We start from the raw sequence: 18,729 nt of genomic DNA, 5'->3' as shown, positions 1-18,729 counted from the left end.
ACGCAAAAACAAAAAAGTGCACAAAGAATACTTAAATTTGGAAAAAAAGAAGAGAGAGAACTCTTAACATTGTCATGTACCAATGTTGCAAACAATACAACAACAACAAATCCAGTATAATCCACAAGTATGATCTTGGGAGACTGGAGAGTAATGTGTACGTAAACTTTACCCCTACCTTGTGGAGGAAAAGAGACCGTCGATCAAGGAAACAATTGAAAACAATTATAGAAAAAAGAAATTATATAAGTTCATGACAAAATTAGGGAAAACATTACATAGCATTCTGAAAGAAAGGAACAACAACAACAAAGTTGCAAAAACTATGTTCAGAATATCCAATAGTTCACAAGAAACCATAACTTGTACACTTCTGCTTCCATACTACATGTTTGGACTAACTTGGCATGTAATATTTACATGCTCTTACTACCCAAAAAATTCACATGAAGAATGATTTATGCAAGCAATCACTCAATTATCTTACTCTTGAAGTCTATCAAGCTTTCTTCCACTCGAGCAACATCCAAATCAGCTAGCTCCTTCATCTCCTTCAGGGAATGAAACTCAGCTTCCAGTTCATCAAGAGCACTAGACTTCTGAAAGCACATCCTCGCCAAAGTCAGTTTTTGCTCCTGGATTGCTTCTATTTTTGTTTTTGCATCCTTCACTCTTGCCTCCAGCTTGCTGATTTGGATTTCAAGTTTATCACTGCAGTCTTTGAGGTCAGTATAGAGTTCCTGATTTTTTATGAGCTCGTCGATGAGGAGCGATTTCTTGGCAGCCTTCTTATAATACTCCACTTTGTCCTTCTTAGCTCTACGCAATGTCAAGGAGAAGTGAGGAAGGTTCTATTTGAGTTTTTCCAAGGAAAGCACTCTCTCAGCTGATAAATCCGGTGCTGCAACATATACTAATAGTGCTGCACTTAATGTTGAACAATTTTTTGGTAGAAACATGTATTGAGAAGACATATTTAGTAATCTCGTAATATCACCTTTCGCTGTGGAAAGCATCTCCACCAATGGTGTAGACTTCTGCGTGGCGGATATCTTGTCATCTATGGGAGAAGATTGATCAGTAGAAAAATCAAGAGATTGAGCTCGTTTAATTTTTCCCCTAACTCGAGCAAAGAAGTATTCAAGATTTTCAAATTTCATAGGGCAGTCAGGTGTTTCAATAACGTCAGATATCTTGCTTCTAGTATTAGCTAATGATGGGGAAACTGTGCCTTCCACACCATCTTGAAAGAAAAATTAAAGCTCTCGGAGTGATGGGGTGATAAAACATAATGATACGAGTAATAAGGGAGAACATACTTTGACAAAAATGGAGATTGGTGTATCATCAGAAGCAACCTGTTTGTCTGCTCTAGTCCTGTCTTCATTAGCAGGAGTAGAACTTGTAGGAAATGCTGATGTGGAAGGATTGGTAGAAGTTGTACCTTTTGGCAGCATTTTCCTTGAGTAAGTCTTCCCATTCTGAAAAAGTCAAGCAATGGTGAAGTGAAGGAATCAGGCTAATCGATCTTGTTATAATCTCAGAGGCTTGTTTGAGGGATGGAAATTTTTAACATGCATAATGTTCTCATACATATCTTTTCACCTACCTCATGCGAGTTCATTTGTTGTATGGGCTTATCTTGCCGTGCCTAAGATTGCGACAAAATGCTTTCCCTTGAAAGCAATTAAGGCATGAATAAGGAGGCAATACAAGACATCGAAATCAGAAACAAAAATTAGACAGAAAGGACAAGTATCAGAGAGAACATTGAAAGCCATCACAAAATCCAATGCAAAGGTATATGAGAGAATCAGAGAGAACATGGAAAGCTATCACAAAATCCAATGCAATGGTACATGCAAAAGTCACCAATGAGACAAACCCATTTTGACAGATCTATCTAGGGATATACCAGCAAAATAGAAATCTTATAATTTGTTCCATCAAGAAGGATATCATACATTCATATCCCCTATTCATATTCTGGCCAAATGTTCTAGCAGATAGTAAACACCTCAGGGAAAAACCTGCAGATTTGAACACATTATTTGACTTCTTTAAACTATTAAAATCACTATATTCTAGGTGAAAGCAAGGAAACATATACTGAAAGCTGTTTAACCAAGACTGAATTCAATCATCTACTCACAAATTTCAATACCTCATAATTTATTCTCACATTATGCAATCTACTATATTGTATGCTTTCAAACAAGTTCCCTTGTTATTGGCTGTAGCTCTAAACCATTTGTATAATCCTGAATCTTAGTAGCAGATAAATGAATTTAGCCCTGTTACCTCATTTCTTTATGAATCTCCATCCATTTAGTATTTGTTAAAAGGCTACTCCACTGTCCAAAATGCATCTTGAAATGTGTACATTCAAGGTTGGAACATCATTTTCAGAAGACAAGTCAATGACTCGGAAGTACAAAAAGTGGTGATATCTTTAGCACACTTGAGAAGTTTAGTGGGCTAGAAATAGGGGAAGATGTTTTTGGTGGTTAGGCAACAACAAAGGATTATTCAAGGTTAATACAACTTACCAAATGATTAATCTGCCTAATCAACGGATAGCTAATTATCCATTGAAACAAATCTAGAAAACTAAAGTACCACACAAAATAACTTGTTTTTGTATGGCTATTAGCCAAAGAAGCATTCCTTAAAATACAACATGATGAGAAGAGGGCTCCTATTGTATTAAAGGTGATTTTTATGTGGAGAAAATTTAGAGACAATTAACCATTTTTTCCTTCACTGGAAGATAACAACATAACTATGGAGAATTATCTTAAACCTCAAAGGCATATCCTAGACTATGCCTGGTAAGGTACAAAGTCTCTAGTTAGTCGGGAGGAAACATGGTTGCATGCTGAGGACAAGAGTAGATGGAGAATTTGTCCCTGCCTTGATATTTTGGGATAGTCTAGAACGAAAGGAATTTCAAATGCTTTAAGAATGTTGAGAATGGAGCGCAAAAGATCAAACTGAACTTCACCTTGCTATAGTGTTTTTGCTGTAATCAGATCAACTCAAATGACATTGTTTCTATTATTAGTGATTTGAATTCAACATAGACATATGACAATAGAACTTGAGAGTACTTTTAAAAATATGGTTTCAGTACAACCCATTTATGGTTTTGTTCATTTGGTATACAGTTATCAGTTTTTTTTAAAAAAAAGTTCCATATGAGTCTAAAACCTATTTTCAACTAATAGCTATCAGATGTATGAATCTTTTTTTCCTTTTTGTCCTATCTTTAGCTAAGTCTGTATTGATACCAGACAATTGGAAGTCTTTTGAGGCCACTTCCTTCCTTGTGATTTTGGTCTACCCCATTCCCTTTTAACACCTTCACTCACCATAGTTTCCTCCTACCGACCGATCCAATATCATTGTTATTAAAAAACTAAAATGGGTTGAATATTAATGAAGAAAATTCATTATCTGCAAACCACCATTAACCTTGTATTTACTCAAATATAACATTTAGATGTTTTAATCATGGTTTTTTTCCTTACCTTATTTTGAGATGGAAAAAAACCATGATTAAAACATCTAATGTATTTTGTACATGATCCCCTTCCTTTTTAGGATTTCCTTCTTTTTTTGGGTTCCTCATTTATATCTGAAGATTTATTTGAGTAAATATAAGGTTAATGATGGTTTGCAGATAATGAATTTTCTTTCATTAATATTCAACCCCTTTTAGTTTTCTAATAACAATGATATTGGATCGATCGGTAGGAGTGAAACTATGGTGAGTGAAGGTGTTAAAAGGGGATGGGGTAGACCAAAATCACAAGGAAGGAAGTGGCCTCAAAAGACTTCCACATAGATAGGACAAAAAGAAAGAAAAATATTCATACAACTGAAAGCTATTAGTTGAAAATAGATTGGACTTTTTTTTGAAACTGGTAATTGTATACCAAATGAACAAAACCGTACATGGGTTGTACTGAAACCATATTTTTAAACGTACTCTCAAGTTTTACTGTCCTATGTCTATGTTGAATTCAAAACACCAATAATAAAAACAATGTCATTTGAGTTGATCTGCTGTATTTGATCTTCTGCGCTCCATTCTCAACATTCTCAAAGCATCTGGAATTCCTTTCCTTCGAGTCTGTCCCACAATATGAAGGCAGGGATAAATTCTCCATCTACTCTTGTGAACACACGTTCAAATGTGCAATATGAACATTTTATTCGATGTTCAGGTACTCGATTAGAAAATATAATAGTTTCAGTTTCTAAACAAAATTTATTAACAAGCAAGGAGTTGTCGATGAACAACAACAAACAACCTAGTGTAATCCCATTGGTAGGGTATTAGGAGGTCTATCTTTGAAAAGGTAGAGGCTGTTTCTGATAGTTCGTGGCTGAATGACAAGTGAAAGAAAAAGGTAGTAGCAACAAGCAAAACAAGAAGAAGATAATAATATACCGAGGGTAACAAAACAACCGGTAGTGATAGAAGTCTTTAATTATAGGAAAACATTAAGAATGATATTAATACTCTGAGAAAGGGTACGTTCACCTACTAACTTTCTACCTTAATTCTCGACCTCCATGCCATCTTATCAAGGGTTAAGTCCTCGGTGAGCTGAAGACGAGATTTAATTTTCCTTTTACCGGGCTTTTTAATTTATCACATGTCAAAATTTCTTCAGAAGAATGCACTCTAGCTATTTAAAAATTAATTAAATCAGATGACAATATAGTTATTATAAACATATAAAATATACTACAAATCATTTAAAGAATCCTACTTAGGTTAGAAAAAACCATATATTTTAGAAACCTCTTTACAGTAATTTGTCTTAATGTAAAAAGACCTTCCTTAATTAATTCGGATAATTTTTTCCTTGCACTAGCCAAATATGAAAACAACAACATAACTAGACCCTCGGCTCAAAATAAATGTTCATTAATCGAACACTCCTATAAAACTTATGTACAATAACTGTGCATAAACATCCTCTTCGGGCTATAAGAAGTATTTTTTTTCCCATGCCAGTGGTTCATCAAAATTAGTGCTATTTTGAGACATACATGATCCATCAACCTGTGCAACCAGAAACTATCAGTAGAAGTACACTTCTAGTTTCACTTTCCATGTTTGGACTAACTTGGCTATACTAAGGTATGCCATTCAAAAGATATAAAGTTAGTGCATAGCAAAAAATATTTATATACTCTTACTAGCCAACAAATTTACATGAAGAGGTTTATGCAAGCGATCACTCAATGAAGGAGGCAATACAAGATATCAAAATCAGAAACATCAAACAAACTTAGAAAATGACAAGGATGAGAGAACATAGAAAGCTATCACTAAATCTAACCAATATGCAAAAACTCACCCACAAGTCAAACCCATTTGACGGCTCTATACACCAGCAGAATCGAACTCTTATTAATTGTTCCATCAAGAAGGATATCATACCTTCATAATCTGGCCAAATTTCCTTTCATACCATTGGATTTGAGAGCAACAACTTCTTGCCTATCTGATGAACAGAGAGGCATGAGATGCAGTGAGATCTTCTTGAGGACATGTGATTGCTCCATGGACACAACTGAGGCTATAAAAGCCCTAGAAAGAACATCAAGGTCTCAAGATAAGGAGTTACAAGCTAAGGTCGTTGGGCTTCAATGGAAAATCAAGAAGATGCTTATCATTGAAGAAAAGCCCAAGATTGAGTCCAAAAATTGTGGAGAAGAATGGAGTAGGTGCTACACATATTTTATGATTCAAGTCCAAGCCCAAATGGAAGAAGATTGGGCCACACAAAGTCCAACAAAGGAGCCCAAAAAGTTGAATCGTTAAAGTCAAAATTTCCAAGTTTAAAAACCTTTATTTTAAAGTTTCCTAGTTTAAAGTTTTCCTAGTTTAAAGTTTCCTAGTTTAAAAGTTTCATTGTTTAAAAGTTTTCCTAGTTTTAAAGTTTCCATAAAAGTAGGATTTAAATCTCATTCTATATAGGATAGGTTTTTCCTATATATAAGGGTTTGATTTTATTATTTTGACAGACAACATTATTATTAATTGAGAGTTTCTCTTCTTTACACCTTTGTGTGTGGCTACCTAAAATTTATCTTACAACCTTCTAAGAACGATTCTTAAAAGGTGGGATTAATTCTTTAACTTGATATCTTTAGTTCTTGTTCGTAAATTAAAGAAGGTAATTAGTCTTATACTAATTATTATCTCTAGTTACTTTATAATAGGGGGTCTAGATCACTTTTGATCTAAGTTCTTGAATTGACTCTATTAGTATCATAATTAGTCTTAATCTGCAAATTTTGAATACTAAGATCAATTAGGGTTCTTAGTATTTTATTTTGAAATTGAGATTTTATTCTTGATTTTTGCATATCTTTCAATTTCTGTCTTTAATGTTTATAATTTCGGTTCCACATTATTTTCTTGTTTATTCTGGTAACCCAATTCTTATAAAGTGGTATTAGAGAGGTTCTATCAAGGTTCCGTTCTTGATAATCTTGGGAGTTTAAAAAAAATAAAATTTCTAGTTTCTTAAAAGTTTAGCGAATAAAAAAATAAATTCTAGTTGCTTAAAAGTTAAGCAAAAAAAAAAAAAATTACAAAAAAAATGAAAATTACAAAAAAAGGAAGAAAATACAGTCACTTATTTCAAGAAACTCCATATATGTTTTGATTCTTGATTTTTTTCTTCAAAAAGGAAAATCAAGAAGAGGGGAAATTTGAATTTCTTTTTTTTTCCTTTTGTTTCACAAAGTGGTATTTTTCTTGTCTCATCAATCCCAATTTATCTGGAAATTGATAATTTTTTTTCTACATCTTACTTTTAAAAGGATTGTTACTAGTAGGGTTTATATATAAATTCTAAAGGAACCAGCCAAATGTTGTAATTTGAGTGGAAAAAGGCAAGAGAGGGTGAGATCAATAGAGAGAAAAGAAAAGCCAAATTGAGAGAAATTTTTTTCTTTTAATTTATGTATTTTTTTGAGATGTCTCTTACAGGAAATGATGATGAAACTGGGACTCAAAACGACAAATTAATGAAGGCACTCAAAATGATTACTGCCCGACTTGATGCGTTAGAGATTGCATAAAATCCATATAATCTAGTGAACATGACCGATGTGAGGAGAATCCATCAAAAGCCGATCCCTCAAGTTAGGAGACAAGCTTTCCGAGCTCCTCAAGTCCAGCAAACTGAGGATTAATTTGGTGATTTTGAAGATGAATTTGAAGAAGCTTACCAATAGAGAAACGAAAGGAGGGCCTCACGAGTTAGGGTTGAGGATGACAATCTTAGTAGCATGAATATGAAGATTCCTACTTTCAATGGGACAAGAGATCGAGACTTGTACCTTGATTGGGAGAGGAAAGTAGAGGCCATCTTTAATTGTCATAACTACTCTGAAGGTAAGAAGGTTAAAGTTGCTGTGGTTGAATTTTCTGACTATGTTGCTAGTTGGTGGAATAAATTTTGCAGAGACAAAATAGATAATGGAGAACTACTCGTTTCTACATGGGATGAGATGAAGAGGGTTACAAGAAACTATTTTGTCCCATCACACTTCAAAAGAGATCTGCAAAAACGCCTTCAAACTCTGAAGCAAGGTTCTATGTTTGTGGATGATTATTTCAAGGCTATGAATATGGCTATTATCCAAGCTAATTGTAATGAGGACGAGGAGGCCACTATGGAAAGATTTCTCAATGGTTTAAATGGAAAAATAGTTGATGTAGTATAATTGCAACAATTTGTGAATTCAGATGAATTGGTTGAGTTGGCTGTAAAAGTAGAAAAACAAAATAAAAGGAAGCAACAAGCTAGTTCATGGAAGAATCGATCTACTATAACTACAAGCAAGCCATGGCCAACACATGAGGAGAAATCTATGCCTAAATCACAAGATGACAGGGAGAAAGGTAAATGGGAGGCCAAAGATGGAGGTAAGACTTTTAACACAAAAAATTCTACTCCTTCTACCCCTTCTACCCCTTCTAATGCTATACAATGTCACAAGTGTCAAGGGAGTGGACATAAGGCGTTTGAATGTCCAAATAGAATAGTTGTTTTAATTAACAATAATGGGGAATATGAGAGTGAAAAAGGTGAGGGGAAAAAGAAAAAGAGGGTGTTAGGGGTGAGGATGAGAGAGATGTAGCTCCTCATAATGACGGACAATTTTTGGGGTAGTTAGGCGTCTTATGAATATTAATATGGGAGAGCTTGATGAGGCACAAAGAGAGAATATTTTTCATACACGATATGGGATAAAGGGTAGAATTTGCTCTATGATCATTGATAATGGTAGTTGTGCTAATGTGGTGAGTACATATGCGGTGGAGAAATTGGGTATTTCATGCATGAAACGTAAGGCCAATTACAAGTTTCAATGGTTGAATGAATGTGAGGAGCTTAAGCTGAGTAAACAATGCATGGTATCCTTTTCTATTGGAGAGTATTTTGATGAAGTTCTTTGTGATGTTGAGCCAATGTAACTTTGTCATATTTTGTTGGGCCGACCCTTGTAATATGACAGATATGCTTCCCATGATGGGAGGAGGAATAAGTACTCTCTTGAACATAAGGACAAAAATTATATTCTTGCACCATTAACTCCTTCTCAAGGGTATGAAGACCAACAACGACTAAAAGAAACAATGGAAAAACATGGGGAAGGATAAAAAAAAGAGTCAAAAACTTGAGAGAGAGGAAAAATTCAAGTGAGGCGTGATAAGAGGGAGAGCAACAATGAGGAAAAAGAAAAGTTGGGAATGAGTGATAGAAAAGAGAGAATTTGTGAGATGAAAGAGGCTAAGGGTGAAAAATTGTGAGCTTGCAAAAGCCAAAGAGTGTTTACTTGCAAAAAAAGATGGGCTGCCCATTATTCTTCTCACTTATAGGGAAGTTATGATTAACACTAACAATTCAACTCTTTTTTTGCCTAGTGTTGTATCAACTCTTTTGCAGGATTTTGATGATGTATTTCCTCTAGATATCCCTAAGGGATTACCTCCTTTGAGAGGAATAGAACATCAAATTGACTTTGTTCCTGGATCTCAACTTTCGAATAGGCCTGCTTATAGAAGCTATCTAGATGAAACAAGAGAACTACTAAGGCAAGTAGAGGAATTGCTTGAAAAGGGGTTTGTGAGAGAAAACATGAGTCCATATTCTGTGCATGTGCTCTTGGTACCAAAAAAAGATGGAACTTGGAGGATGTATGAGGATTGTCGTGCCATCAACAAAATAACGGTAAAGTATCGACATCCTATCCCCCGCCTAGATGATATGCTTGACCAATTGTATGGCTCTAAAATATTTTCAAAAGTTGACTTAAAAGGTGGATACCACAAATTTTGAATGAATCCCGGAGATGAGTGGAAAACAACTCTCAAAACTAAGTATGGATTGTATGAGTGGTTGGTCATGCCGTTTGGCTTAACTAATGCATCTTGTAATTTCATGAGGCTAATGAACCATATCTTTAAAGATTTTCATGGCAAGTTTGTGATGGGATATTTTAATGATATTCTGATCTTTGCTACATCTCTTGAAGAACATGTGGAAAACGTGTGGTTAGTTTTTGATGTGCTTAGGGAGCAACAATTGTATGCTAAACTAGCCAAGTGCACGTTTTGTGTTGATAAAGTAGTCTTTCTTGGTTTTGTTGTTAGCTAGAATGGTGTTGAATTTGGCGAAGATAAAATTAAAGCAATAAAAGAATGGCATATTCCTAAGAGTGTAAATGAAGTGAGGAGTTTTCATGGACTTGCTAGTTTTTATAGGAGATTTGTGAAGGATTATTAGTGCAATTGTTGCACCAATAACAGAAGTCATTAAAAAGGATGAGGTATTTAATTGGGGAAAAGAACAAGAGCATGCATTTAATGTCTTGAAAGATAAGTTGTGTTCTGCTCCTTTGTTACAATTGCCTGATTTTTCTAAATCTTTTGAAGTTGAATGTAATGCTAGTGGAAAGGGCATAAGGGTTGTTCTAATGCAAGATTCTAAGCCTATTGCATATTTTAGTGAGAAATTGAGTGGAGCTACTTTGAATTATTCTACTTATGATCGTGAATTGTATGCCTTGGTAAGGGCTTTGGCTACTTGGCAATATTACTTATGGCCGCGTGAGTTTGTGATAAAGATTGACCATGAGTCATTGAGGTACTTGAAAAGACAAGCTAAGTAAAGTAAATGATATCCCAAGTGGGTGGAGTTCATTGAGACATTCCTTATGTGATTTCATACAAACAAGGTAAGGAGAACGTTGTGGTTGATGCATTGTCCCAAAGATACGTGCTTGTTTCTACTCTTACTTCTAAGCTGATGGGATTTGATCAAATTAAAACTCTGTATGCTAAGGATTCTTTGGGGTTGCTTATGATGCATGTTTGAAGGGACCCTTTGAGAAATTCACTTTACGTGATGGGTTCCTTTTCAAGGAAAATAAGTTTTGTGTGCCTATATGTTCATTGTGTGATGTTTTTGTAAGAGAGGCACATTGTGGGGGACTTACGGGTCACTTTGGAGTGCCAAAAACCTTAGATATACTTGCTGAAAATTTCTTTTGGACAGGCATGTGCAAGGATGTTGAAAAATTTTGTGCATAATGTTTAGAATGTAGACATGCTAAATCTAGGGTTTTACCACATGGGTTGTATACTCCATTGCCTGTTCCAATTTCTCCTTGGATAGATATCTCTATGGATTTTGTCTTAGGTTTACCAAAAATGAAAAATGGCAAGGATAGTGTCTTTGTTGTGGTGGATAGATTCTCCATGATGGCTCGTTTCATTCCATGTTTGAAAACTAATGATGCTTATCATGTGGCTGATTTGTTTATTAGGGAGGTGGTGAAATTACATGGCATACCTAGAACTATTGTTAGTGATAGGGATGTTAAGTTTTTAAGTCACTTTTGGCATATTCTTTGGGGAAGGTTAGGGACCAAATTGTTATTTTCTAATTCTTCTCACCCCCAAACCGATGGGCAAACTGAGGCAATGAATAGAACTTTAGGGAACATGTTGAGGGTTGTTTTAAAAGGTAAATTAACTTCTTGGGAGGATCACTTTCTATCACGACCCAAGCCTAGGGCCTAGACGTGACATGACGAATGAGGAACTCGAAGGAACCCAAACAAGCCTCTCAAACTTGTCATCACACTTCATCGGTCGCGGAAGTACAATCAACATTAATTAACGGGAAATAGGGACTAAGGGCAAACCATTTCAAAAAGACATCATAGAACAAGAGTCAAGCTCATTTACAAAATACTTGTCCAACGCACACCTCTGCATACATAGATAGGACGGGGGCCATGACATACTACCGGTTGACATGAGGGTTTCCTCGGCCTTGATGAAATCTAGCACCCTTAGGGAACCTATTCTCCAATCGGGCCCTCTTGGCCTCGTGCCCCCTTCTCTTCCTCAATTTCTCCTCCTCCATTTGCTCGACATAAGTCATCAACCGAGACAAATCTATATCTCCAATGAGCATAGCGGACCGACACTCCTCACTAACCAAGTCGGATACACCCATCACAAATTTGTTCATCCTCGACCTAGAGTCGGCCACCAAGTGAGGTGCATACTTGGAGAGTTGGACAAATTTGAGGGCATACTCCCTCACACTCATAGCTCCTTGCTTCATGTTCATGAACTCCACCAACTTTGCCTCCCTAAGCTCAAGAGGGAAGAACCTATTAAGGAAAGCAAGTTTAAACTCCTCCCACAACACCACATAGCCATTACCTTTCTCACATTTCCATTGATCAAACCAAATTTGAGCAACCCCCTTGAGTTGGTAGGCCGCCAATTCCGCCTTCTCACAAGCACCAACATCCATAATGGTCAAGATTTTGCATACCTCATCGATGAACTCTTGCGGGTCCTCATCCACCTTTGAACCATGGAAGACCGGAGGGTTCATCCTCATGAAATCTCTCACCCTTTCCCTCGGGGTGGTAGTTCGAGGAGCTTGGGCTCCTTGTTGCACTTGGTTAGCTACCACTTGTGCAAGCATGGTAAGTGCATCACGGAGCTCACCATTGGTGGGTGGCTCTTTCGGTGATCGGGCCCGCCTTCCCCTCATGTTTGGCATGATGATCTAGCAATCCAAAGAACAAGCGTTAGGGAGGAATCACCTTATCGCACTTTAAGCACGATATAGAACATGAAGAAGGGAAACCTTTCCTAAAACGTTGTGTAGCCTCCCATTCATAGTCGTGACGCGCTTCACAACCATGATTAGGACTCTACTCAATGCGGTGTGTTGGACTTCGAGGATTTAACAACCTAGTGCTCTGATACCAAGCTTGTCACGACCCAAGCCTAGGGCCTAGACGTGACATGGCCAATGAGGAACCCGAAGGAACCCCAAACAAGCCTCTCAAACTTGTCATCACACTTCATCGGTCGCGGAAGTACAATCAACATTAATTAACGGGAAATAGGGACTAAGGGCAAACCATTTCAAAAAGACATCATAGAACAAGAGTCAAGCTCATTTACAAAATACTTGTCCAACGCACACCTCTACATACATAGATAGGACGGGGGCCATGACATACTACCGACTCCCCTCATAGTCAAAATACAATTGCAAGCTAAAGTCTCAAAACATAGGAGTAGGAAACATAACATAGCCCTCGAATCATTGAGGACTCACTAACAAACTCGGATAAGCACCATACTAGCCACGTGAATGGAGAGAAGGATCAAGAGTAGCTCCGGTCCTTACATGGTGACATCATGTAGGCAAAATATGCGTTAGTACTTGGAATGTACTAAGTATGCGGGGTGCAACACAACAATAGACTAGAACACAATCGAAATACAAGAAATAGTTTCATAGGCATTATGAATAACAATATGAGGATGCATGATCAAAGTGAAGTCAAAACATGTTTAAGTAAATCTATACTAGTAGTAGATATCATATGTGTATGCATGATCCAACCAATCTATAACCCCAACTTAGGATGGGGGATGCCGTTCACACCCGGACACCCTGGTGGCAAGGTATAAACCCCTCACATGGTTGATGTTGGTCACACCCCAAGCATCCTAGGTGGCGAGATATAAACCTCTCATATGGTTGATGTTGGTCACACCCCAAGCATCCTAGGTGGTGAGATATAAACCTCTCACATGGTTGTCCGGTTCTTTTCCCCCGGACCGGGCATGGTCATGCAACACTTTATATAGGAAATTCCCATTAGGCTCTAATGCAATCTCACGTATGGAATGAACATATACACAAGCTTAGTTTGTCATCAACACATCTCTGGATTGCCATACATCTCATAACTCAAGCTTTAAAACATCGATTCATCAATTCTCCATAGTTGGACATTTTGTCAAACACCTTGAAGGCATGTAATGGAATCAAAGAGCATGGAAAATAGGGTAGTAATTATGCAGCCAAACTAGTGAACAACCTAGAACAACACCTTTTAACACCCACAATACCACATAAAAATCTCCACATCCATTCCAAATTTAGATTCAAGTTCTAGAGTCACAACATGCTCAAAACAATCACTTTTCATGTTTAAAATTCAATGTGCAGGAAATTATTACAAGGAATAAGACTAATTTATGAATCTTAACTTAAACCATGAATTAGTGAGTAGAATAGAGTCTAGGCACTATGGGTGGAAGGACCCATGAGTTCAACACCACATACCTTGAGTTCTTATGAAGGTCTTGAAAGTGTCTTCAATGGAAGCTTGGAACTTGGAGCAAGAGTCTCTTCAATCTTGAGGAAGGTTTTGGATTAGGGTTCTTGAGAGAACTTGAGAGAAAATGTGTCTAAGTATGGGAGAGGTGTTTTGGGAAATGTTTTAGAGATGGGAATTGAACTAATGGTATATAGGAAATAACATATGACCTTTGGAAAAATGGTCCAACACTTAGAAAAACAAATGAGGCGGGTGAACAGTAAAAACGCTCACTGGAAATTGCATTTTCTGCAGGACAGATTTTACGAAAATGGGCATAACTTCTTCGTCCGAACTCCGAATGAGGTGAAACGAAGTGCGTTAGGTATCTAACTCAAAGGGCTTTCTATGGATATGTTATGGGCCACCCAATTATTTGTGTGCTAGGAGATATGACCCTCCAAAGTAGACCCTCGAAAAGGCTTCACTTGGAAATTTCGGATTTTGATACGGTTGCTCTAAAATTTGGGTTAGACCCAATACCCACTCAATTTGACCCCCTAAACAAGAATATGAAGTCGGATTTTCAAAAAACAAAATGGATTTTTTTTTATATAGCTAAACAACTTTCCGGTAACTTCCGAAGCACATTTTTAAGAACTTTTTGGGTCATTTCACTTTCTTTTGATGGAATTTGCTTATAATAGAGAGCTATTCATTCTTCGACTGGGTCTTCTCCTTTTGAAGTTGTTTATGGTTTTAACCCCCATACTCCCCTTGATTTAGTACCACTGCCTACTAATGATATTGCTAGTCTTGATGTAAATAATAAAGCTGAGATGATGAGGAAGATACATGAACAAACTAAACTGGCCATTGAAAGACGGAATAAACAAGTTACCTTGAGAAGAAACAAAGGGTGAAAGCAAGTCATTTTTGAGCCTGGGGACTTAGTTTGGATTCACATACGTAAAGAACAGTTTCCCACCAAAAGGAAGTCTAAATTGCATCCTAGAGGCGATAGACCCTTCAAAGCTCTCGAGCGTATTGGAGACAATGCTTACAAATTGGATTTGCCTGGTGAGTATCAAGTAAGTGCTACCGTCAATGTTGCTCACTTGTCCTTGTTTGATGTAGGGTCTAATTTAAGGAAAAATTCTTTTCAAGAAGTGGGGGATGATAGCTCCATGGGAACGACTGAGGCTATAGAAGCCCTAGGAAGGCGATCAAGGTTTCAAGATAAGGAGTTACAAGCTAAGGTTGTTGGGCTTCAATGGGAAATCAAGAAGATGCTTATCATGGAAGAAAAGCCCAAGAAAAAGTCCAAGAATTGTGGAGAAGAATGGAGTAGGTGCTACACATATTTTATGGTTCAAGTCCAAGCCCATATGGAAGAAGATTGGGCCAAACAAAGCCCAACAAAGGAGCCAAAAAACTGAATGGTTAAAGTCAAAGTTTAGTCAAAGTTTCCTAGTTTAAAAACCTTTATTTTAAAGTTTCCTAGTTTAAAGTTTTCCTAGTATTAAAGTTACCTAGTTTAAAAGTTTCCTAGTTTAAAGTTCCCATAAAAGTAGGATTTAAATCCCATCCTATTTGAGATAGGATTTCCCTATATATAGGGGTTTGATTTTATTATTTTGACAGACAATATTATTATTGATTGAGAGTTTCTCTTCTTTACACCGTTGTGTGTGGCTACATGGAATTTATCTTACAACCTTATAAGAAAGATTCTTAAGAGGTGAGACTAATTCTTTAACTTGATATCTTTGGTTCTTATTCGTAAATTAAATAAGGTAATTAGTCTTATACTAATTATTTTCTCTAGTTTATTTGTAGTAGGGGTCTAGATCACTTTTGATCTAAGTTCTTGATTTGACTCTATTAGTATCATAATTAGTCTTAATCCACTAATTTTGAATACTAAGATCAATTAGGGTTCTTAGTACTTTATTTTGAAATTGGGGATTTTGTTCTTGAACTTTGCATATCTTTGAATTTATGTCTTTAATCTTTCTAATATCGCTTCCGTGTTGTTTTCTTGTTTATTCTGGTAACCTGATTCTTATCAACATGGTTAGCAGTCTTGTCCCGAGTGTTGATATAAGTGAACCACGAGTAACCAAAGAACTTAGTAGAGCTAGGATTAGTATCAAATGGAACAAATGAAAACTTCCATTAGAATTGACAAAACCTTGTATCAATTTCTTCGGTGTTATCTGCAGACTGGAAATCTTTTCTTCTAATTGGAAGTTAATACAAATTGATAGAAGGGGACAACCTGAGTCATACCAAACTGTCGAGCAAACAGATTTGGAGAATAATGGTCTATCCCATATTTGCACTTCGAAGATTCATCCAGAAGGATACTGTAAGGGAGGTCTCGAGCAATGAGATAACTGGCCCAAATGTCTTGTAGCTCTGGATTATTAAGTTTTTAGAAATTAGGATCAAGTGACTTCTTAACCCACACAGGTCCAAACTTCTTAGAAGAAAATAGGGTGAATTGGCTGGCAGTTCTAGATGTGCATTTATGAAAGAAGAGAACGTATTCCTTGAACAATTTAGGTCTCAACACGCCTTCTCGCAGGTTGGAATTCTGGAAAGTAAAACTGTAGCCAGAACTGCAAGATCCAGAATGGATCTCTTTCATAAAGAAACCTGCCCATAATGATTTCAGTGCACCCATGATATGAATTAGACAAGAGAAAGGGTGCCAAAGCAAGCTTTCTACCCGCAGCAAGAGCAAATGCCAGTTTTTTGCATTAGTTGATCATGTTTAAAGAAGAGTCACAAAACCGATGCTCGCTGATTCACGTAAACAAAAAATATAAATGTTCTTTCTCTGTCACAACCATTTCTACCTCTACTCATTGAGAAATTTATGGTCGATCCAGCCATACCAAGCATGTCACTGACTTCCTTCCCATGTGGCCTAAGTCCTGTCAAGGCAACAATAACTAGTACTATTGGCCCCATCATACCAAATCTGAAGTGGAATGAGTATGTGGAGATTGACCAATAGAACAAGGCAGCATACATAAGATTTTCATGCATGAGAACATAATTTTTTGACAACTGAATGTGATCATATATATCAGCTGACTTCCAGATTTCCCCTTTGGACTTCTCAACTCTATCTACCCTATCAATCTACCTTTTTATTACAGAAGACCTTGAATACCGATACTTGCCTCCAAACCAATCAGGTCGCACAGAGTGTGGAAGTAGTTTCTCTCCTTCAGCTAAGGGGTAAAGAAAAGAGAGCTCTGGAGGATATGTAGTCTTAAAACATCGACCTAGTATAGTGATCCAGGAATAGGAACACATGTTTTGTCAACAATCAGCTCTTTGTTCACCTTTTGCATTTTCTTGGTGACATTTTTCTTTGACTGGAAAACTTCAGTACCTAAGCTTCCAACTTTATCTTTTGCCATTTCTAGTTTTCTTCCACTGGAGAAAGTTAAGAAGAAAAAGATTGTAAAAACCTCACAGAAAAACCTGCAGACATGAATGCATAATTTGACTTCTTTCAACTATTAGAATTATTAACTTCTAGGCGAAGACAACGAAACATGGGAAACATATTAAAGAAGTTCACATTCGTTGTCTGTTGCTCTAAACCATTTGTATAATTCTGAAACTTCGTAGCAGATAATTGAATTCAGCCTTGTTAACTCATTTCTTTAGGAATCTTCATCCATTTAGTTTTTGTTAAATGGTTATTCCACTGTCCCAAATGCATTAATGGAACAAATGAAGTCTTGTATTGATTATTCACTAACATTAACAACAACAACATACCCAGTGTAATCCCATGTTATATTTTAGTGTTTTGATGATGCTCACAAATGCAGAGACCTGGTCCTTGGCAGAGTACTTCCGTCTAGTTTCAAAGTGGAGCAAAGGAGCTTTACAGCTGTCTTGTTGTCACGACCCAAGCCTAGGGCCTAGACGTGACCGGCGAATGGGGAACCCGAAGGAACCCCAAACAAGCCTCATAGCGTATCATTACACATCCTTGGTCGCGGAAGCAATTAAAATGACCATAAGCAATAAGCATAATCAAAGGGGGAAATCGGGACTAAGGGAGCAAGAGAAAAAGAAGAAGAAATGGTACATAAATACCATAGATGAGTCAAGCTCAAGCATAATACACAACTTGTCCAACACCACCTCTAAACATGAGTACTTAGCGGGGGCCAAGACAAACTACCGGGCTCACCCTCATAGTCAAAACATAACTAAAAAGAAAAGTCTTATACATAGCAAAAGATCATGAGCAACGTCCCCGGAATGGAGGACTCACCAATAACCTTGATAGGAAATCGTATTAGCCACGCGGAGGAGGATGGTCAAGCGGTGCTCCGGTCCCTACATGGTGACATCATGTAGGCATAGAGTATGCGTTAGTACGTTTGAATGTACTAAGTATGTGGGATGCAATGCAATGCTACAATAGATGGACATCATAGGAAAAATGCATAATCATACCCGATAGATAGCACATAAATGAAATGATGTATATAATGACGCTTACATAAAAATCATATTTAGTGGGACGTAGTACATGTGTGGTGAGTGACCATCAATATAGTATTTCCAAGGCCTACCACCCCCTTGGAGAGGAGAAAGAGGTACAAACCCCTCAATGTGGTTACCCGGGCCTACCACCCCCCGAGCTAGGGACCAAGGTACCAACCCCTCGATATGGTTATACGGGCCTACTACCCCCCGTACTAGGCAACCAAGGTACAAACCCCTCGATACGGTTATACGGGCCTACTACCCCCCGTACTAGGCAACCAAGGTACCAACCCCTTGATACGGTTACCCGGGCCTACAACCCCCCGAGCTAGGCTTGGTCGACTCACACACTATATAGAGAAAATCATATACATGTATCCATTTCATCATCATTTCAATACTTATATAATCATCCGACTCATAGGACGTACATTGGACCTTCCATTTCATAAGAATTCTATAAATGGCATTTTATCAAACATATGGTGGGCTACTTGTTCATGTAAATAAAATCAT

The 18,729-nt window shown here is 37.2% G+C and overlaps 1 pseudogene; it reads right to left on the bottom strand.

Moving 5' to 3' along the window:
• Positions 1 to 470: 470 nt before the first annotated feature.
• LOC125823530 (uncharacterized) lies at positions 471 to 17,131 on the bottom strand (annotated as a pseudogene).
• Between the last annotated feature and the right edge of the window lie 1,598 nt (positions 17,132 to 18,729).

This window comes from Solanum verrucosum, unplaced genomic scaffold (assembly GCF_900185275.1).
Source record: "Solanum verrucosum unplaced genomic scaffold, falcon-dt-bn FXZP01000012.1, whole genome shotgun sequence".
NCBI classification, from domain to species: Eukaryota; Viridiplantae; Streptophyta; class Magnoliopsida; order Solanales; family Solanaceae; genus Solanum; species Solanum verrucosum.
Note: the sequence above shows the minus strand (reverse complement) of the source record. Positions and strands in the feature narration are given on the sequence as shown.